Source organism: Microcaecilia unicolor, chromosome 2, assembly GCF_901765095.1.
Source record: "Microcaecilia unicolor chromosome 2, aMicUni1.1, whole genome shotgun sequence".
In the NCBI taxonomy this organism is placed as follows: domain Eukaryota; kingdom Metazoa; phylum Chordata; class Amphibia; order Gymnophiona; family Siphonopidae; genus Microcaecilia; species Microcaecilia unicolor.
The window spans coordinates 55779359-55803219 of record NC_044032.1 but is presented as its reverse complement, the minus strand read 5'-3'; the positions used below and the strand labels follow the sequence as shown (position 1 = coordinate 55803219).

Sequence of the window (23861 nt, the reverse complement as noted above, 5' to 3'; positions counted from 1 at the left end):
GTGAAGGAGTGAGTTAGAGGCATATGCTGAAATGGAGGACGTTTACAGCAGAACCCGAATCGGCGGAACCACTCCTAAACACCTCAAGAGAAATCACCTTGGAGTTTTTGGCTTCCATGGAGGTTACATGGAATGCCATCTGGAAAGCGCTTCGGGACCTGACGGCGGTAGTAAATAACTTTGTTTCAGATATAATCTTATAGGAGAGTTACATGGACAATTTGGCTGAACCCTTTGAGAGTGAAAAATTGATATAATAAATGAAGTTCTACACAAGCTAGAAGTGGTTATGATCCTGAAAATGATAATGGACCAGAAACTTTGAATGATAAGGTGGATGTTATTGTGGATGATTAATGTTGAGATTATTGTTTTTCTCAGAGTTCCAGGTATGACTCCTAAAGGTTTCCTCAGAAATATTTCCTTAATTATTACTTCGAAAGGAGTGAAGCCTATGAAAACTGGGATTGCTTTAATCAGTGGGATTTGAATTAGAGACTTAAGTATATGTATTGTTAAATAATTTCTGGTTTTTAAAAGAGAGAGAATGTAATCAGATGTATTATTTCTAACTAAAATCTGGACAATAAGTATGTTCTCAATGAAATGAATTGACTGTACACCATATTCGGTCTTGAAGAAGCCAACCAGATGGCCAATGTGGAATAATGAATTAGATGAGTAATATCTGGGGATAATCAGGTTAATACCATGTTTTCTTTTTTCTGTTTACTGTTTAATTGATCTCCTTGTCTTATCTCACTCTCCCTATTTTTCTTCATTTTGTGGTCTAAGAAAGAGAAAGATTGTACATAATCCATATATCTAGTTGGGATTGTTTTCTTCTTATCTTGTATTAATGTGCAGTCATCTCTGTATTACTGTTTGCAAGTGACCCTTGTAAAATGAAAAATTATAAATAAATGATTTAAATAAAACAAATTGCTTTAAAAGAAGGAAACATCAACATGCAATTCCAAGCCTGTCTTACTGGTATGCATGTGTCTTTGAAATATTTTAAAAGCAAAACAAGAAATTTTAAAGTTAATTCTTTCAAAAAGTGGGAAAGGCTCTGGATCAGGCTGCACATACGTATATTGATCACTGCCACTGCTAGTGACCTATAAAGACAGAGAAATTTTAAGGTAGGCAGGGAATGGGGGATTGAAGAGATGGGAAGGGCTGAACTGTATGGGCAGGGGGAGGGAGTAGAGGGAAAGATGCCGGACACTGCCTGGTTGCCCAAATAGTCAGTCATAAGGATATAAGTCCAGCATTTGGGTGAAGGGAAATAGAATCAGTGGCTAAGAAATTTGGGCCTTGGAACCCCCCACTTGCCCCTCCTTCCTATGGTCATGAACAACAAGAAGCCAAAATCAGTCCCTTAAACCAAGGCAATTTAAGGATTTGAATTTTCTATCTGAATCTTTTCTACAAAGAAGTAAATTCAGGTGAGTTTAAAGACACATGCTTTGAATGCATGCAGCATCTGGTAATTATTCAGAACAACTGTGAAATTACAAGTGAAGTGTTGGAAGAATATACAAATATAGAGTGTCTGTAGGAAGCAATCCCAGTCAGTGGTCTAAATATCTTTGTATAGTTGCAAGAAACAATACAGAAAATGCTGTCAAATATTTAAAAGCAGGAGAATAGAATTCCAAATGCTGAATAACTTCTGATTCTTTAACTGGGCACATGCTTGAAGTGCAAAAGTGGCACTACACACTATTTTATAAGGGAGTGGGTAAGTGCTATAATGCTAACTGCCAGGGTGCATACAGATGTGTAGAGCATAGGTGGGGCATGGGCATATCATCTACTTACACATGCACCTTTTAGAATTCCATAAGTTGTATACATTGCATGGGGCACTTAGACATACCAAACTACAATAGCCATAGAGCTGGCATTCTATAATTGAATCTTGGTGCCAAGACACTGTTAGAGAGCTGGCGCTTAGCATGTGGCATCAAAGTGCCAAGTTATAGAATTGCTCCCTTAATGATAACCTCCCAATGTGAGCAGAAGTTACCCAGCTGGAAAAATAACTTCTGGTCAAATGATTCTATTGCAGAATATAAAAAAACACTTTATAATCTGATTCCATCTGAATTAATTTCTACTTTTATTTCAACCTTATATGGTTAGCATATACTGTTAATCTTTCCTACTCTGTACCCGTAAATGTCTCCTTCTGACTGTGTGTTCTATGAAGATATAGATCAGGGATTACAAATGAGTCTAGACTGCCTTGTAAAGAGTTGCCTACTAAACTTTAGAAAAAGGTGCAGTTCCCAGTTCTAACATATGGTAGTGTGTTTATTGCATCCAAAGCTCAATAGAGAATGGGTAAGTCAAGCATCCTAACATATCTTACTCTTTTCTCTCCTTCCCTGTCCCTGTAGTCCAACATCACCCTCTCTATTCCCTTCGTCCCTACCACTGACCAGCATTCCCCCCTCCCTTCTTCTTTTCCAAACCTAGGTCCAATATCTCTACCTTTGTTTTTCCTCTCTCTCTGCTCATGTGCTTCAATATCTCTTTTTCCTCTCTTACCCCATTGTCCAGCATCTACTCCTCCACTTCACCCTTCAGTCCAATATATCTCCCTGTCTCTTCCTTCCCTCCCCCTACTATTGTCCAACATCTCTCCCTCTCTTTTCTCTCCTTCTCTCCCTCTTATTGTTCATTATCTTTCCATCCCACCCCTCTACCCACAAGTCCAACTTCTCCCCCTCTCTTCTCTCCCTCCCATTGTCCTTTTTTTCCTACAGCACTAATCTAAAACAGATATTGGACACTTCAGAACATGGGTCAAATGTACTTTTAAATTAATAAATAGTGCATGCAGCTAGAACCTACTGTACTGAACCGTGACAAGAAGAGACAAGCTATATGTTTATGTTTAGTAGATTCTCGATATACTGCCTTTCTGTGGTACAAACAAAGCGATTCACATATTACATGCAGGTGCTTTTTCTGTCTCTAGTGGCTAAACGGGCAGTTCTATAAAGAACATCTCAATTTAGGTGTCATTTATGTGCCCTAATTTATAGATTAGCCATATTTATGCATGTAAATGATCTCACTAATAGGCAGTTGCAAGTAAATGCTAGACACAATTCTAAAAAAATTGTGCCTAAGTCGCATGGAGGGGCATACTCGAACGGGGCACCCAAGTTTTCATGAGGGCATCCTCGCAGGACGGCCCCGTGAAGAGGCGGGGCAACCCGTATTATCGAAACAAGATAGGCGTCCATCTTTCGTTTCGATAATACGGTCGGGGACGCCCAAATCATGAAATTTAGGTCGACCTTAGAGATAGTCGTCCTTAGGTCGTTTTTGAGATGGTCGTCCCCGGTTTAGGCGATAATGGAAACCAAGGATGTCCATCTCAAAAATGACCAAATCCAAGCCATTTGGTCATGGGAGGAGCCAGCATTCATGGTGCACTGGTCCCCCTCACATGCCAGGACACCAACCGGGCACCCTAGGGGGCACTGCAGTGGAATTCAGAAAAGGTCCCAGGTGCATAGCTCCCTACCATAGCCCTTAGGGATGAAGGGGGGCACCTACATGTGGGTACAGTTGGTTTCTGGTGGGTTTTGGAGGGCTCACATTTACCACCACAAGTGTAACAGTTGGGGGGATGGGCCTGGGTCCGCCTGCCTGAAGTACACTGCACCCACTGCAACTGCTCCAGGTATCTGCATACTGCTGCAATGGACCTGAGTATGGCATTTGAGGCTGGCATAGAGGCTGGCAAAAAAAAGTATTTTTAAAGATTTCTTTTGAGGGTGGGAGGGGGTTAATGACCACTAGGGGAGTAAGGGGAGGTGATCCCCGATTCCCTCCGGTGGTCATCTGGTCAGTTCAGGCACCTTTTTGATGCTTGGTCATGAAAAAAATGGACCAAGTAAAGTCACCCAAGTGTTTGTCAGGGACGCCCTTCTTTTTTCCATTATCGGCCGAGGACACCCATCCCCTAAGCACGCTCCAGTCCCACCTTCGCTACACTGCCGACATGCCCCTGTGAACTTTGGTCGTCCCCACGATGGAAAGCAGTTGAAGGCACCCAAAATCGGCTTTCGATTATGAAGATTTGGGCGACCTTGCGAGAAGGACGCCCATCTCCCTATTTGTGTCGGAAGATGGGCGCCCTTCTCTTTCGAAAATTCACCTGATTGTGCACAATTGCATGGAGGGTGTTAATGCGGGAGGATCAAGGGTGTATCATGGGCATTTGGCCTAGTAATACATGCAAGGCACACTTAGACACGGCATGGCGTAAGTGACTGCACCTACCATTAGGCGCACCAAAGTTGATTTACTATTCTTAAAGGCTTAGGTGCCCAGAAGCTGTTATAGAATTAGTTCTAAGTGCACCACTTTACAGAATTGCTACCTAAAGTTTTCTACTATGTGTTTGGTGTACAAGAATCACGAAATTCTACCATAACTGATACATAAAAATTTGAGACACAAATAGCTCTTTTAAATACAGTTCATGCAATTGCATGAACACATAGCAGTAACTGATACATCTGAAGTTAGGCCATATCATTTGCTAGAAGCATCCAAATGGGTAGAGAGGGGCAATTGAGAAGAGAAAGAAGGAGAGGGAAGAAGGCAGTGGAAGAGAGAAAAACAGGGATGGAGTCAATGGGGGAGAGAGAAGGGGCCTATCTGGAGGGTTCAAGACTATGGGCCCCTTTAACTAAACCGTGTTAGCAATTCCAACGAGGCAAATTCGAAAAAGCCCATTTGAATTGAATGGGCTGTGTCACATTTGCTGCACTAGGAATTACTAGCACAGTTTAGAAAAAAGGGGCCTAATATGTGATGTTGTCAACACAAATGCTTGAGACAATAGCTACATTGGTCATGCTTTCTAAGTCAACTGGGATACAGAAGAGGATTTTCTTTCTAGATATGTGAACTGATCTACATTAATAAACCCATGTTTTTTCTGGTCTATTGACATTATTAATCATTAATTACAATCACCAATTCATAACAGGATGGTTATATTATTTTGAATAGCATGGATTTGCATTCCTTGACATATGAAGTCAAAATATCTATAAAGCTCCATTTTTTGCACTGACAAGTATCTAGCTTACAAAATAAAAACTGTAATGAAGGTTATGGAAATGTTGCTCAGAGCTAAGTTATGCTGTATTCACTCACACTTCAGAGTCTATCCACAGAGATACTAAAACTAAAGATTAAAAAAATCTCATCTTCACTGTTCAAAGAGGAATGTGTTATAAATTACAGTTAGGCAAATCTAACTAATGTACAGTGCTGTGAAGCCTTCTTCACTCTGGAGTCCTTTCAATGCTGGATGCATTTCAATGCACTCCGGCTGACCAGCAGGTGCTATGCCTGGAATCTGGCACTCACACAATATAAAGGAATTATCAACTGTCACACAGTCTCTCTCAAGCACTGTATCCAAGTCCCTTTCTGGACTTAAGTTCCATTATGCCTTTTCTCAGGGCAAACCCCTGTGGGGAGGCAAAAATGTCCCAGTCCTCCTTATGTCACTAGGGTGTTACCCAGTTCACATCAATGTCCAAAACAAAAAATCTGTGGCAACAATCCTCAAAGACAGCTTGGTTCAAACAATGCTTCCAGTTAATCACAAATGAAAAAGAAAGGCCAGACTTGCTGGCCTGCCTGCCACCACCCTCATATATCCTCCCACTGGCAGGTACATAAACACATAATCATTGCCATACTTGGACAGACCGAATGTCCATTAAGCTCAGTATCCTGTTTCCAACACTGGCCAATCCAGGTCAAAAGTACCTGGCAAGATCCCAGATTTTATGCTGTTTTCCTATAAGCAGTGGATTTTCCCAAGTACATCTTAATAATGGCTTATAGACTATTAGAAAATTATCCAAATCTTTTTTAAACTCTACTAAGCTAACTGCTTTTACCACATTCTCTGACAATGAATTGCAGAGTTTAATTACATGTTGTGAAGAAATATTTTCTCCGATTCATTTTAAATTTACTACTTAGTAGTTTCTTTTGCGTGCCCTCTAGTCTTAGTATTTTTGGAAAGAGTAAACAAGTGATTAACATCTACCTGTTCCATTCCACTCAGTATTTTATAAACCTCTATTATATATCCCCTCAGCCTTCTCTTCTCCAAGCTGAAGAATCCTAGCCAATTTAGCCTTTCCTCATAGGGACGTTGTCCCATTCCCTTTATTATTTTTGTCACTCTTCTCTGTATCTTTTCTAATTCTTTTTTGAGATATGGTGACCAGAACTGCACACAGTATTCGAGGTGCAGTCGCACCATGGAGCAATACAAAGGAATTATAACATTTTCAGTTTTGTTTTCCATTTCTTTACCAATAATTCTTAACATTCTATTTGCTTTCTTAGATGCCGCTGCACATTGAGCAGAGGTTTTTAAATATAACATCAACAATAACACCTAGATCCTTTTCCTGGGCAATGACTCCTAACGTGGAACCTTGCATCACGTAACTATGGTTTGGGTCCCTCTTTCCTACATGCATTATTTTGCACTTGCTCACCTAAAACGTCATTTGCCATTTTGATGCCCAGTCTCCCAGTCTCATATGCTCCTCTTCTAATTTTTTACAATCCTCTTGCGATTTCACAACTTTGAATAACTTTTTGTCATCAGCAAATTTAATTGTCACGCTAGTTATTCCCATCTCTAGATCATTTATAAATGTTTTAAAAAGACAGCAGTCCCAGCACAGACCCCATGCAGAACCCTATCTACCCTTCTCCATTCCGAATACTGACTATTTAACCCTACTCTCTGTTTTTTTTAAAAATCTTTCAACCAGTTTTTAATCCACAATAGGACATTGCCTCCTATCCTATGACTTTCTAATTTCCTCAGGAGTCTTTCATGAGATACTTTGTCAAATGCTTTTTGAAAATACAGATACACTATCCAGCTTATAATCGAAAGTGATCGCCGGCCACTGGAGGGAATGGGGGATGACCTCCCCATACTCCCCCAGTGGTCACCAATCCCCTTCCAAACTAAAAAAATAAAACTAAAAACCTTTTTTCCAGCCTGTATGCCAGCCTCAAATGCCGTACCCACCTCCATGACAGCAGAATGTGTTGTATCCTCCGACAGCCTTTCCCTGGTTGCGATGTGGCTCTCGGGTGAGTGACACCTTTTCTGTTAGGTGCCCTGCAGAGAGTCACATTAGCAATGCATTATGGTAGGTGTAGGGTACTGGGCTCTACTCCCATGGTGCATTTCCCCCCTGCTAACTGGGTCAGAGTGTGCCCTGTTTTGTTTCCTGTTGTAGTCCATGCAGTAGTGGCCATTTTTGTAAGCCCTTTCCTGGGTTACCCACGTTAGAGAACGTAGTTCTTACCTTGAATGGTGCTGAAAGAGGGCATTGTACACCATTGTGCCAGCTCTGACCTACTGCTAATCTTAGTACCAGGGGACTCTTTGCCAGTGGGGCACAACTTCTGATCTGCAGAAAACTGTGAGTAAACGTGGTTATTTCAAGAAAGGACTTTTTCAGAGAGATTAGTCTTCAGGTGTGAACTAGTGTGCCAAAGTTATACAGCAGCAATAAGTCCTAGAGGCTGTATGCAGGTCCCTGGACGAATTTTAGTGGGTGCAGTACATTTGTGGGTAGTGGGTTTGGGGGGCTCAGTTCCCAAAGTAAGGGAGCTATGCACGTGGTGGGAGCTTTTCTGAAGTCCACCGCAGTGACCCCTAGGGTGGCTGGTTGGTGTCCTGGCATGTCAGGGGGGCCAGTGCGCTAAAAATGCTGTCTCCTCCCATGGCCAAATGCCTTGAATTTGGCCGGGGTTTGAGATGGCCGACATAACTTTCCATTATCGCTGAAAAACAAACCCGGCCATCTCAAACCTGACGAACTCCACGGCATTTGGCCGGGCTAAACCATATTATCGAAACAAAAGATGGCCGGCCATCTTTTTCAATAATACAGTTCCGGCCAGCTGTAGCGCTGCCGCCAACATAGATCGCCGGCGATCTATTTGGCCGGCGATGTTCGATTATACCCCTCTATATCGACTGGCTCACCTTTATCCACATGCCTATTCACCCCTTCAAAGAAATGTAGTAGGTTTGTGAGGCAAGATTTCCCTTGACTAAATCCATGTTGGCTTGTCTTATTGATCCATGCTTATATATATGCTCTATAATTTTGTTCTTTATAAAAGTCTCCCAGGGAGGGAAAATGTAAATGCCCACTGTATGCTGCTGAAGAACTCATTCCATAATCGTGACCTGGCTGAGGTGTCTGTTGAACTGTGTAGGTTTTGCTTGAATGTCCCAAAAAACAACAAGGCAAGCGATCTGCAAAATCCAATATGGAAAAGAAAGCCAGCAGATCAATATAACATCAACAAGCTTCAACAGCGGTGTATCTATTTGTGATTGTTAGAGATAACAGGATTTGCCTTATGAGTCGTTTTTTTCTTGCCTATTATGCATTACAATTGTTCCTTTCAGAAGGTTTCAAATTAGCCCCTGACGCAGCCCTTGGTGGGCGAAACACGGCCTGTGTCGGGCAATTTGTTCATATATGGTATCTTCAATAAAATCTTGTTGATGTTATATTGATCTGCTGGCTTTCTTTTCCATATCGGTTTTGCTTGAATGTCTGGCTGGAGACAGACCTGGATCTCAAAGAAACCTGAGAACCTTTAGGCTATGTTTGGGGTATAGCAACTCTGACAGAAGTGGACTATGTTTGGCCTGCCTAAGCCCCTGGTCGCTGAACATCAGAGGGTTTTCCACCCTATGTCTTGTGCTCTGTGAAGGATTAGACTCGAGAATCCCTTTAATTAAAATACTTATTTTGTGTTTTATCCTCCTGTCCAGCTGTATTATTTCACAAGCCAAGCTCAACATCTGCTCAGGGTTTCACACTATTATTACAATTTATATCAGAAAATCCATTACTTATTCCTGGGATCAGTAGCATGGACACCTGCTACTCTTTTGGGCTCATTTTCAAAACAGAACAAATGTCTAAAAAGTGGCATAAAGCAGAATTTGGATGTTTTTTCTCACAAAAATGTCCAAACCAGCCTTTTCAAAACCTATTTTTAGATGTTTTTTCTTTGAAGTCCATCAGAAATGTGTCCAAATCTCAAGGGGGCGGAACTTGTGCTTTCTTGAGACTTAGACGTTTTTCAACCATAACGGAAGAAAACAAAACTGCCCAGGACTAAAACTAAGACGTTTTGAGCTAGATCTGTTTTTTATAATGAATAAGGCACAAAAAGGTGCCCTAAATAACCAGATGACCACTGAAGAGAATCAGGGATGACTTCCCCTTATTCCCTCTGTGGTCACTAACCTCCTCCCACCCCACCCCACCCCAAAAAAAAAAATGTGATGAAAAACATTACTTGCCAGCCTCTGTTGCAACTTCAGATGTTATACTCAGGTCCATTAGAATAGCATGCAGGTCCCTGGAGTAGCCTAGTGGTGGGTGCAATGCACTGCAGACAGGTGGGCCGAGGCTCCTACCTCCCCCTACATGTTACACTTGTGGAGGAAACTGTGAGCCCTCCAAAACTCAGCAGAAACCCACTGTACACACATATAGGTGCCCCCTTCACCCGTAAGGGCTATGGTAATGGTGTACAGTTGGGGGTTGGGGGTTTTGGGGGGCTCAGCAGACAAGGTAAGGGATTAATGGTCAGATGTGTACCTGGGAGCATTTTATAAAGTCCACTGCAGTGCCCTCTTGGGTGCCCTATTACTCTCCTGGGTTGTCAGGGGGACCAGTGTACTGAGCAGGGACTGTCCTCCTTTGTTAAATTGTACAGCGCTGCGTAACCCTGGTAGCGCTTTAGAAATGTTAAATAGTAGTAGTAGTAAAAATGATGGCTCTTCCTATATCCCAATGGCTTGATTTTGTGCGTTTTGCACTTGGAGGTTTTTTTTTTTTTTGAAAATGGACCAAAAAATAAAACGTTCAAATCACAAAACCTATTTTCGAAAACAAAAGATAGACTTTTTTTCTTTTTTGAAAATGACCTTCTTTGTTATTCAGGTTTTGGACATTTTTTGCAAAAGTCCAAAGTTGGACTTAGACGTCAAATTGAAAATGTCCCTTCTTTGGGATTCTGCCAGGTACTTATGTGACCTGGACTGGGCACTGTAGGAACCAGCATACTGGATAGCTGGACCATCAGTATAGCCCAGTAAAAATATTTTTAGGTTCTTAAATGACTAGAATACTGCCATTTAACTACTTTCCTTCAGTCTAAAACTAGGCAGCTCCTTATAGAATTGACTCCCACAGTGTTAAGTCTCGGCATAAACATATTATATTGTAGCTCTACACCATCAACCTTGACTTTGACATGATATAAAAGCTTTTCATTAGAACATGCTGTAAAAACTTTCCATGCTCAGACTGAAATTAATGGAATTCTGTACTGTCATGCTGCACAAATCAGGCAGCACTAAAAACTGAATGATACAGATTTCCCTGGGCTCCCTGATCTCATCTCATGGTTTCCAGTATCATCTCTATGCTGATGACACCCAACTGTATCTCTCCACACCAGACATCACCGCGGAGACAGGCAAAGGTATCGGCCTGCTTATCCGACATTGCTGCCTGGATATCCAACCGCCACCTGAAACTGGACATGTCCAAGACCGAGCTTATCGTCTTTCCACCAAAACCCTCTTCTCCTCTTCCTCCACTTTCTATCTCAGTTGATAACACCCTCATCCTCCCCGTCTCATCTGCCCGCAACCTCGGAGTCATCTTTGACTCCTCTCTCTCCTTCTCTGCGCATATCCAGCAGATAGCCAAGACCTGTTGCTTCTTCCTCTTTAACATCAGCAAAATTCGCCCTTTCCTCTCTGAACACACCACCCGAACTCTCGTCCACACTCTCATTACCTCTCGCCTGGACTACTGCAACTTACTCCTCACCGGCCTCCCACTTAGCCATCTATCCCCCCTTCAATCTGTTCAGAACTCTGCTGCACGTCTCATATTCCGCCAGAACCGATATAATCATATCACCCCTCTCCTCAGGTCACTTCACTGGCTTCCGATCAGATACCGCATTCAATTCAAGCTTCTCCTTCTTACCTACAAAAGCACTCAGTCTGCTGCCCCTCACTATCTTTCTACCCTCATCTCCCCTTACGTTCCCGCCCGTAACCTCCGTTCACAGGATAAATCCCTCCTCTCAGTACCCTTCTCCACCACCGCCAACTCCAGGCTCTGCTCATTCTGCCTCGCTTCACCCTATGCTTGGAACAAACCTTCCTGAACCCTTACGCCAAGCCCCTTCCCTGCCCGTCTTCAAGTCTTTGCTTAAAGCCCACCTCTTCAATGCTGCGTTCGGCACCTAACCCTTACCGTTCAGTGAATCCAGACTGCCCCAATTTGACTGCCCCTATCGGACCGACCGTTCACTTGTCTATTAGATTGTAAGCTCTTTGAGCAGGGACTGTCTCTCTTTGTTAAATTGTACAGCGCTGCGTAACCCTAGTAGCGCTCTAGAAGTGTTAAGTAGTAGTAGTAGTAGTATTTTTAAGTAATGCATTCCAAAATGGCATTTCAGCTCTGCGTTGTTAAGCAATACCACAACTGTTCAGGGCTAGGTTTTTATTTTTACTATGACTACTCTAAAAAACTAATTAAGCAAGCACACCGCTTACAAATCATTCCCCAATTATTTAAAGCTTTCTTTCTAAGTGACCTAATACTTACATTTGATCACTATCATCAGTTAAAGGGCATCTTGGAAAGTGTTTTAAACCCTTAGAAATAAATGTCTGCAAACAATTTGCAGGTCATAATGTGAATGAAAATAGCCTATATAGGAGAAAGGGTCTAACATCTATATGTGCAGCAACAATTTGATAATTCTCTTGTGAAATTATACTTTCTATATCAGATCAATGCACAATGTTGGGGGGGTAATTGCTGCTTGTGCATTAATAGAATTATCTATGGGCAGATAACATTGGCATTGCTGCAGCAGTGCCTTTTTAATATTGCTTTGGGGGAAGGTAGGGGTCGGGGTAGCAAAGTTAAAATGTTTCTGGGTGGGGTAGGAAGTTGGAAATTTATTTAGAATATTTAAGTATGCTATTTAAGTTTTAAAATAAAACTTTTGTATGGATAATATAAAGAATTTAACACTAAAAGTTTGATGGGGATTAAATTAATAGCATTTCAATTATTTATTTAATTTAATGGCGCTTAAGGAAGTCATTAGAGAATGAAAGGGAGTGTGAGGTTTTGTATAAAGTATAAAACAAGGGTTAATTAATGGATATTTTAATTTAATGATGTGAGATATATTGAAAAATGGGTGCCGAGACAGTTCAAGGGCGGAGCTTGTAGGCACGAGCAGCGTGACAATTTTTGGCGGGCAGCGGGTTGAGGTGATTCTGAGGGAGAGAAGGAGATTGGGAAAGGTACGAGTTATATGGGAGATTTAAATTAATTCCCTCTCTATTCCTCCCTTATTTTAGATTGAGGTGTGTATTTTGGCATTTAGGTAGTATTATGTGGCTGGGAATTTTACAAGGTTTGATTGAGACTGTAGTCACAGCAGTGGGAAATTTTGATGTGGATTTAAGCAACCTTCACTGAAGGACAAGATTGGTGGTTTGTCATGATATAAATTTGCTTATGTGAGGAACCACCATAAGCAAAAATGGGGCCTTGATGTCACCAGCAGTCACACTTACAACTGGAGTGTTGAGAATTAATTAATTTGATGGAATATGTATTTAAGGATATGTCAGCGCCGACTAGCTTTGAAAGTGAATACATGGAAGTGAAGGTCGAATTGAGTTTGTGACAAGTTAATTTATATGTTTGGATTTTAATATTAATTTGATCAATAAAACTGCAGACAAATTAATTTTCCAACAATACGAGTTGGTGTTTTGATTTTATTTCATGTGTGAATTGTGAACGGACGCAATGCAAATACCGATGTTATGGTATATATATATTTATTGCCTTTTTGAAGGAATTCACTCAAGGCGATGTACAGTAAGAATAGATCAAACATGAGCAATAGGCATTACAGCAGTAAAAATATTCAAATAACAATACAAAGTATGGTGTTGTATATTACTTACAATGTCAACACAATACATAATTAATAGAGCATTATAATTGATAGTGAAGGGTAAAGCAAAGATGTAACATATAGAGAGGTAAGACAGTAGGAAGAGTTATAAAGTAAGGTAACTGATTTAAAGAAAGTTGCACATGAGTACAGTGAGATGGTTAAATACTATCTCAGTTAGGATAGGAGTAGATTAACATGTCCTGCTGCAATAGATCCTACAAAAAGAACCCATAAAGACACAATTCACCTCCTAAACTATCCAATCTAATACCATCTTCTCTAATTCCTCATCCATCTTCTGCTTACTTTTGATTGTATCCAATATCCTGTCATGACTTTGTCATAACAATACTCTGTAAGCCACATTGAGCCTGCAAATAGGTGGGAAAATGTGGGATACAAATGCAATAAATAATAATAATAATAATATATGCAGCCTGAGTCACTCCTTGTATGTATGAGTGAGACTAGCATATTAGTTATTTCTTCCATTAAAGGCTTGGTTGAAGAGCCAAGCTTTCACCTGCTTCCTGAAGTAGAGATATTCTTGTGTTAAGTGAAGCCTTTCGGGCAGTGAATTCCAGAGTGTGGGGGCTACTCCGGAGAAGGCGCGCTTGTGGGTATCATATCATGTAATGTCTTTTGGAGAGGGTGTGTTTAGTGAAAGTCCTATATGCGTGTATGTATGCACATACATGATAACAAAAATACAAGCATGGTTATCACTTATAAGTCCAGCCTTCAAATTTAAACACAATGTAAATATAAATATAGGCTAATCCTTATATTCAAAAACGTATTTAGTGTACTTTATTAACAAGATAACAAACTAATCAACATGTTAAAAAGTGACTAATCAAACTTAGCATATACGAAATACTATCAAAATACTATCAGAAACATCATAAAACAAGTGATCCTTTCTAGTCCAAAAAACTGAAACAAGACAGTCAATAAATTAAGCATCCCACTTAACTTAAAGTATTTCCAGCTCACATTCTCAACAGCTGTATACAAGATAATCATTCAATCAGGAGTTCCTCAATCCTGAGGCTTAACAGTTCACTGAAAACGTTTATCATTAAGCAGATTCCTTGATCAGTTCTAACTTCAATCTGGGCTTATCGTGGTTGTCACAATGGTCCTTAGAAGAACAAGAATCTCCAATCCTTTCAGCATGGAATCCCGACCTATCAGTTCCCACTCAACACAGCACAGAGGTACTGGTTATTAAATGGATCCAGTACCAGATCTAAGGGAAATAGGCTTACCTGTGTATTACCATATTCTAGACAGGCTAAATGCATTGGAGCCATCTGGCGACATTGGGAGATTCTACAGTTATTACTAGGGTTTACAGAAAAAGAGGTTTGCCTTCACTTGTGCTACAAATTTGGAAAAATTATTGACTCACTGGCAAGAACAGTCAAAGAACAGATGAGGAGGGAAACATGAACAGTGTGGCCATTGCATTTATTGTCAATATGCAATGATCACACACTCAATAGTTAATCTACATAGAGGGAAGATAATCTATTTATATTCTTTGACTGACTGTGAGTCTAGCCAAGTTGTTTATGCTATCAAATGTCCTTGCTCCCTTTGGTATATTGGGCAGATTAAATTAAACATAAAACAGCATATAGCCTGTCATCTTAGTAACATTAGAGTTGGGGCACCCTTAGTGGATCATTGGTCAGAAGCAAGCCACACTTGTGATTTGTGGTTTTGCTGAATGTGGTTCTACCTGAAAAGGGGGTATTTCAGCCATTTTGGAAAGTAAAGAACAGCATTTGATAAATCAATGGAATGCTGTCTCTCCCACGGATTTGAACAAAGAGATGGAGTGGTAAAAAAACTTTTTTGTAATACTTTTTGTATGTTTTACCTAACTATCTTAGGGACCCTTTAACTAAGCCACAATGGTGCCTATGCATGCACAACAGGCATCAATTTGGAACTATCGCCCGGCTACCACTTGGCTTGGGTGGTAATTCCATTTTTTACCCGCATCTGCTATGCACATCCAAAAATAATTTTTAATTTCAAACGTGCAACACTAACCGGACGGTAATCGGCAGTGTGCACGCGTTTACAATTACCACCTAGTTAACGTGTGAGACCTTACCATTAAGTCAATGGGTGGCGGTAAGATCTTGGACCCAAAATGGACATGCACCAATTTTTATTTTGCCGCACATCCATTTTCGTCCAAAAAAAAGATGAAAAATGGATTTGCATCTGTCCAAAGCACACACATACACTAGCACAGCCCATTTTTCAGCTCATCTTACTAAAAGGACCCCTTAGTATTTAATTAGAATTATACTAAGAGGGGCATAATCGAACAGGGACGACCATCTCTAAGGGCACCCATCTCTAAGGACGTCCCAGCGAAGGGGCGGGGAAACCCGTATTATTGAAACAAGATGGGCGTCCATCTTTTGTTTCGATAATACGGTCAGGGACGCCCAAATCTCTACATTTAGGTTGACCTTAGAGATGGTCGACCTAAATGTTGAGATAGTCGACCTTAGAGATGGTCGTCCCTGGTTTCGGCCATAATGGAAACCGAGGGTGTCCATCTCAAAAACAACCAAAAACAAGCCTTTGGTCATGGGAGGAGCCAGCATTCATAGTGCACTGGTCCTCCTCACATGCCAGGACACCAACCGGGCACCCTAGGGGACACTGCAGTGGACTTCACAAATTGCTCCCAGTTGCATAGCTCCCTTACCTTTGGTGCTGAGCCCCCCCAACCCCCCCCAAAAAAAAACCCACTCCCCACAACTGTACACCACTACCATAGCCCTAAGGGGTGAAGGGGGGCACCTACATGTGGGTACAGTGGGTTTCGGGTGGGTTGTCATGGAGCTGGGTAGGACATTTGAGGCTGGCATAGAGGCTGGCAAAAAAAATCTTTTATGTTTTTTTTAGGGTGGGAGGGGGTTAGTGACCACTGGGAGAGTAAGGGGAGGTCATCCCCGATTCCCTCCGGTGGTCATCTGGTCAGTTTGGGCACCTTTTTGAGGCTTGGTCGTGAAAAAAAATGGACCAAGTAAAGTCGACCAAATGCTCGCCAGGGACACCCTTCTTTTTTCCATTATCGGCTGAGGACACCCATCTCTTAAACACACCCGAGTCCAGTCTTTGCTAAACCTCAGACACGCCCCCATGAACTCTGGTCGTCCCCGTGACGGACTGCAGTTGAGGGCGCCCAAAATTGGCTTTCGATTATGCTGATTTGAGCGACCCTGAGAGAAGGACGCCCATCTCCTGATTTGTGTCAGAAGATGGGCGCCCTTCTCTTTCGAAAATGCCCCTGAAAGTGAACTGAGTATATTTAAGAGTGTGGTGGTGCATATGGAGCATGCACTAACTTTCACTTTTGGATGAACTGACTTGAGGAGGATCCGTGGAGTTTTTCCACTCTAGCAATGCTGATTCTTTTATGTAAGTACTGGTTTATAATATGGTTACTATATGTTTATTCTATTTAAAGTGTAGTGAGATTGCTCCTGTGATATTTGGACATCTCAGTGCTTGTCATTTTAGTTTGCAGTCTCACTCCTGATGGTGCAGTAATGAAACATGGATCTGTGTTGAAGGTTTCAACATATTATTAACGTTGGCATCTAGATCCTTTTCCTGGGCGGTGACTCCTAATGTGGAACCTTGCATCACTAGCTATAGTTCTGGTTTCTCTTTCCCACATGCATTACTTTGCACTTGCTCACATTAAGTGTTACCTGCCATTTGGATTCCCAGTATCCCAGGCTCGTAAGGTCCTCTTGCAATTTTTCACAATTCTCTTGCGATTTAACAATTTTGAATAGCTTTGTGTCATCAGCAAATTTAATTACACCACTATTAAATCCCATCTCTAGATCATTTATAAATATGTTAAAAAGCAATGGTCCCAGAACAGACCCTTGGGAAACCCACTATCTACCATTCTCTATTAAGAATCTGACCATTTAACACTACTTTCTGTTTTCTATCTTTTAACCAGTTTTTTAATCCACAATAGGACATTACCTCCTATCCCAATGACTTTCTAATTTCCTCAGGAGTCTTTCATCAGGTACTTTGTCAAATGGCTTTTAAAAATCCAGATACACAATACTAACTGGTTCACCTTTATCCACATTTTATTCACCCCTTCAAAGAAATGTAATAGATTGGTGAGGAAAGATTACCTTTGACTAAATCCATGTTGTCTTTGTCTCATTGATCCATGCTTATGTATATGCTCTGTAATTTTGTTCTTTATAATAGTCTCTACCATTTTGCCTAGCACTGATGTCAGGCTCATTGGTCCATAATTTCCTGGATTACTTCTGGAACCCTTTTTAAACATTGGCATTACATTGGCCACTCTCCAATCTTCTGGTACCATGCTTGATTTTAAAGATAAATTAGTTCCTTTTCCTAAGTAATATGTGCTCTAGTATCCCCCTAACTGTGTCATTATCACACTATTTTGTTACCCTGACATCATCATCAGATAATAACACACTTGGTTCTCTCTCCTGGTTGGTGCATATCAGCATTTTGCTCTTTACCTTGCTCTATTCTCTTGTGTTTCTGTATCTTTTCTGTTATTGTACTAAACCATAAATACGGGAGTTGATTTTCAGTGGGAATTAGCCCTCTCCTCAAGTCACTTCACTGGCTTCCTATCTGTTTCCGCATACAGTTCAAACTCCTCTTATTGACCTATAAGTACATTCACTCTGCAGCTCCTCAGTATCTCTCCACTCTCTTCTCTTCCTACATTCCTCCCCGGGAACTCCATTCACTGGGTAAATCTCTCTTATCTGCACCCTTCTCCTCCACTGCTAATTCCAGACTCTGTTCCTTTTATCTTGCTGCACCATATGCTTGGAATAGACTTCCTGAGCCGGTATGTCAAGCTCCATCTCTGACCGTCTTCAAATCTAAGCTAAAAACCCACCTTTTTGATGCTGCTTTTAACTCCTAACCCTTATTCACTTGGTCAGAAACCTTATTTTATCCTCCTCACTTTAATATTCCCTTATCTCTTGTTTGTCCTGTTTGTCTGTCCTAATTAGATTGTAAGCTCTGTTGAGCAGGGACTGTCTGTTCATGTTCAAGTGTACAGCACTGCGTACGTCTAGTAGCGCTATAGAAATGATAAGTAGTAGTAGTAGAATTAACCGGGCAGGAGCAGCTAATTCCAACTGACTGGATCCCAACTAGGGTTGAGCTCTTGTTTGAAATAAAAGTGATCCGCTGATAAGAGTGCACACTCTCCTTTAAGAATCTTCACTATTTGCTATAGTGTTTCTCAGTAAAATGCACACGCGTGATGGTTTGTACATGCATCTAACATAGTAACATAGTAGATGATAGCAGAAAAAGACCTGCATGGTCCATCCAGTCTGCCCAACAAGATAAACTCATATGTGTATACCTTACCTTGATTTGTACCTGCCTTTTTCAGGGCACAGACCGTACAAGTCTGCCCAGCAGTATTTCCCACCTCCCAACCACCAGTCCCGTCTCCCATCACCGGCTCTGGCACAGACCGTATATGTCTGCGCTCCACTATCCTCGCCTCCCAACCACCAACCTCTCTTCCCCCACCTGCTCCACCACCCAATTTCGGCTAAGCTTCTGAGGATCCATTCCTACTGCATAGGATTCCTTTATGCATATCCCACGCATGTTTGAATTCCGTTACCGTTTTCATCTCCACCACCTCCCGCGGGAGGGCATTCCAAGCATCCACCACCCTCTCCGTGAAAAAATAGTTCCTGACATCTTTTTTGAGTCTGCCCCCCTATTGGGAAAGAGCATGCAATATGTGCAAACAGTGCACATTCTTTATGGAGAGCATGCACTGTGGGCTAATTCTCAAAAAGTCACCTAAAGTTGGGTGCCAGGAAGCTGCACCCTAAGCATGGATTCTATAACAGCAACTGTATGCACAATTGCTGTTATAGAATATTAGGGCACATCTACAAAATATTAACACAAGTTCTACAACCTCCTGAATCAAATTTTCACACTTTTCAAAAAATATAAAGACCAGGGGCACTCCATGAAATTACAAGGAAATACTTTTAAAACAAATTGGAAGAAATATTTTTTCACTCAAAGAATAGTTCTGGAACTCATTGCCGGAGGAAATGGAAACACTGGTAAGCGTATCTGGGCAACTTTCAATGCAGTATATAGAATCCAAGGGTTTGTGTATATAAATTAGGTAAAGACAGTGTTCACACCTACTTTTAAGTGACCTTAGTAGAGGCATGTTCAGTGGAGAAAACTTGGCAAAGCATAAGCGAACTTGCAAAGAGGGGCATAATCGAACTACGCCGGCCATCTATATGGGCGGCCATCTATATGGCTGGCGCCGTAAAGAGCTGTCCCACGACTGTATTATCGAAAAGATGGCCGACCATCTTTTGTTTTGATAATACAGTTGGAGCCGGCCAAATGTCAGAGATGCGGTTTGAGATAATAGAATCTGAAGCCGGCCATGTCAAATCCGGCCAATCCAAGCCCTTTGGTCATGGAGGAGCCAGCATTTGTAGTGCACTGGCCCCCTCACATGCCAGGACACCAACCGGGCCACCCTAGGGGGCACTGCAGTGGACTTCAAAATTGCTCCCAGGTGCATAGCTCCTTTACCTTGGGTGCTGAGCACCCCAAATCCCCCCAAAACCCACTCTCCACAACTCTACACCACTACATAGCCCTAAGGGGTGAAGGGGGCACCTACATGTGGGTGCAGTGGGTTTGGGGGAGGGGGTTGGAGGGCTCCCAGTTACCACCACAAGTGTAACAGGTAGGGGGGGATGCGCCTGGGTCCAAGTTGTACTGCCACCCACAAAAAACTGCTCCAGGGACCTGCATACTGCTGTCACGGAGCTGGGAATGACATTTGAGGCTGGCTTAGAGGCTGGCAAAAAATGTTTTTAAATGTTTTGGGGGGTTGGGAGGGGCTTGCTGACCACTGGGGGAGTAAGGGGAGGTGATCCCCATTCCCTCCGGTGGTCATCTGGTCAATTGGGGCACTTTTTTGAGGCTTGTCCTAAAAATAAATGGACCAAGTGAAGCCAGCGTAGTGCTCGTCAGAGCCGGCCATCTTTTTTTCCATTATTGTCCGAAGCCGGCCATCTCATAAGCATGCCCCATCCCGCCTTCCATACCCTGCGGAAACGCCAAAATCGGCTTTGATAATTATACCGATTTGGCCGGGTTCAGGAGATGGCCAGCCATCTCCCGATTTGTGTTGGAAGATGGCCGGCGATCTCCTTCAAAAATAAGCAGGAAAATGCCCACTTACATTCACACTAGCTTTTGAGTAGGTATAAAATGTACGCACATGCATTTTACCTGCAATTTCTGCAGGTTTTGTGAGATTATTTTATAAAGGTACATAGGTGTCTTTGTACCTTGAATAAAATTGCCTCAGACTAAGCACCTACGTCCTATCTACATGACCCTTTAAAAATTACTCTATCAGTCTAGTGCTGAAACATTGTGACATGTATGGTGCATTGCTTTCCTCTGATAGCTTCTTTTTTGTTCTCAATTTGTTATCAGAGCTCTAACAATGGTATCTCCTAGGATGAGAACTGGCAATTGATTTTACTGTAAGCTTCAGTCTTAGTTACAATACTATTTCTGTTGGAAATCTGAAAGGCTGGTTTTGATTTTGTACGTCACACTTAAACAACCCAAATTCATTTTCCCACTCGGCAAACACTTTTATGACACCATGCCTTGTAATATAATTTCCTGTCTCCATGGTTTATCTGTGCTACCTCTATGCTGCATATAATAACTATTCAGTCATGGTTTCAAGCTGCCAGGGGCTAATTAATTTTTTCTCAATTATCTTTTCTATTCCCCTCTCTAATCTCTAGACACCCTTATTTTCTCATACATATTGCTTTACACCATTGCTCACACTGATATACACACTTGGTGACAGACCATACCAGCACAATAGGCTTCCTTATGGAAATATCTTCTCAATGTCAGATTAGAGTCAACATGATACTTATGGTCTCCATGGCAATTTCTCTTTACCAATCACAACTACTTAGGTCCAGTAAGTTGTTTCTATAATTGCAAATATGATCTCTTTTTCTACTTCAGCACTATTTATTCCATTCTGATTATTAGTATACCTATTTAACCATGCACTGGGCAATACATTTCTCATATTTCTTTTTTGGTTTTTTTTTACAGCTATCAGATCAATGCCTAAAAGGTTCCTGATGGAGAGTACTGGAACCTTCAGATGTTCATTTATCATTGACCAACATTGAAACTATCAGCTCAGTATACAGCGGCAGCCATAAAAGCAAATAGAAAGTTTGGACTTTTTTTTAAAAACAAGTTCCTGGAGGAAAATCTGTAAACTATTTATAAGATAGACTTATGGAAATCCACTATTTATCTCTTCAGGTAAACAGCATGGGGCATGTGTTTTGGGATGCTCCCAAGTTACTTGTGACTTGGCTTGGCCAGTGCTGGAAACAAGACCCCTTAGGCTGACCTTGGATGACAGTTATTTCATATCCACAGAAAACGTATAGGACAGTTACCAAGGGGGTAATCATATTGCATACCACAAAGACCTCAGCTCATCCGTGGAGGAAAATTACAGAGTGAAAAAAGCAAAGTTCCTTTTATGTAGCAGCTTTTCTATATAGACAGTAGGGATGGTTGTCATTTGAAATGAATGTTGTCTACCAGTGCACTATCCCCTGGATTCTATAAAGGGCGACCAAATATCCACACCCAAATTTGGGCGTGAATCCAAGATGCACACACAATCTAATTGACTAATGAGCCAATTAATACCAATAATCAATTATTGATCTTAATTGGTGACAAATAAGGGTTGCAAGCTGTGTGCTATTCTATAAGCGTGCCCACCCAAATCCCATAGCACACAAGCCTAAAGAGGGCATGGCCATGGGAGGGGAATGGGAGGGTCAGGGCATTCTCAAAAGATGTGTACAATGTTATAGAATTTCAGGGATCTGCACCCAACTTGTGTGCCAAGATTTACACCAGTTTCAGCTGACGTAAGCCCTTGCGACCATTGCTGGACGTGAGAATCCTCACTAGGTGCTATTCTATAAAGGGCACTCATCCGTGGACTGCCCCAGCACTAACAAACTGTACTGTGGTGGTCAGAGCGAATATTTAGTGGCACTGACTGGTGAAGTGCTACTAATCAGTGGCTAGGACACTGAATATCAGACCTGTAGAGTCTTTTATAGTAACAATTTATTGTATGCATACTTTGACTGTTTTTAAATTTGTATTTATTTAAAAAATGTATATACCACCTAAAGACCTAGCTGGCTTCCAATAAACATACATAATAACGATCAGCACATAACATGCAAACATTCACAATTCTGCATTTAAATTCACATAAACCCAACTGGTATTACATTATCAAAATCTCAATAAAATATGTTACAAATAACTGCTTCTTAAGGAGATTTTTTTAATTGAATCATGTTACTACATAAGCGCAACTGTTCCTTAAGGAATTCCATAACTACGTACTAGCAACAATAAATGAAGAAAGTCTGGTCTCTACATAATGCATATGTATCTTAATAAAGGGTTTTGTCCAATCTGTTTGATTGTAGGACTGCTACTCTTTCTTTTTAGACTTGTTGACCTGTGGTGGGGCTACTTCTATTTTTCAGTGACAGCAAACCAATACCAATTGTTACCTTTATGCATCTGGCATTCATTTCCATATTATATATTGTAATTACTCAAGCCTCATTTTTTTATTACTACTTAATGTATACTATCCCTCATCACTTTTTGTACTGTTAATCACAATACGTTGTTAGTCACATTGAACTGATCTATTGGGATAATGTGGGATATAAATGAAACAAACAAATAAATGAATACTTATAGAACTGCTTCTAATATGGTTATATACAATATTCATAACTGAGAAAGAAACATATTCAGATTTGGAGTTATAGACAATTTTTAAAAAATGTATCCACTTGGGGGCAAAGTAGTTTCATTTTCAAAGTTGCCTAAGGAAAAAAGGGACCTACAGCCAGATAAACATACTTTTTTTTTGGTACCAGAGAAAGGTCCTTTTTCCTTGGGCAACATTGAAAGTGAAATTACCACTAAAATTGCACATACTCTTCCAATCCCCATCCTAATGCAGGTTAAAGGTATGTGTGCTGCTGCACTACACATTATGGCCCAGATTCTGTAAATGGCACCCATGATTTTCTATAAAGGGCACTCCCATGCCCCTTCTTCAGTCTCTCTCATGCCCCTTCCCCAGCCTTCACCCAGTCTCTCTTGAGCTCCCCTCCAGCTTTCATCCAGTCTCTCTTGTGCCCCTTCACTAGCCTTTGCCCCTGCCTCTATCTTACAGTAGCCAACAGCTCTTGCTTCAGAAACTGTTTTCTTAGCTCTGCACAGTGACCGGGTTCTCCACATAGTTGAGTCCCGCAGTGCAGGAAGTTCAGAAAGGCTTGTGGTTTCAAGTCGCATGGGACTTCCCAAACATCATGCACTGTGCGGCTCAAGTATATGGAGAGCCCGATCACTGTGAGGAGCTGAGAGAAGCTTTTTGAGGCAGCTCTGTGAAAGGAGAGAAATCTTTCTGCAATATGAAATCCCAGGAGCTAGGGTGCACTTTCTAGGTGCTATGGCAACATGGTGCCTGGGATTTGTTGAGC

General features: G+C 41.4%; 1 protein-coding gene across 1 annotated transcript in view; it reads right to left on the bottom strand.

Moving 5' to 3' along the window:
- Nucleotides 1-23861, bottom strand: part of DCC (DCC netrin 1 receptor) — a 1295383-nt gene that overhangs the window by 237964 nt on the left and 1033558 nt on the right. The window lies entirely within an intron of this gene.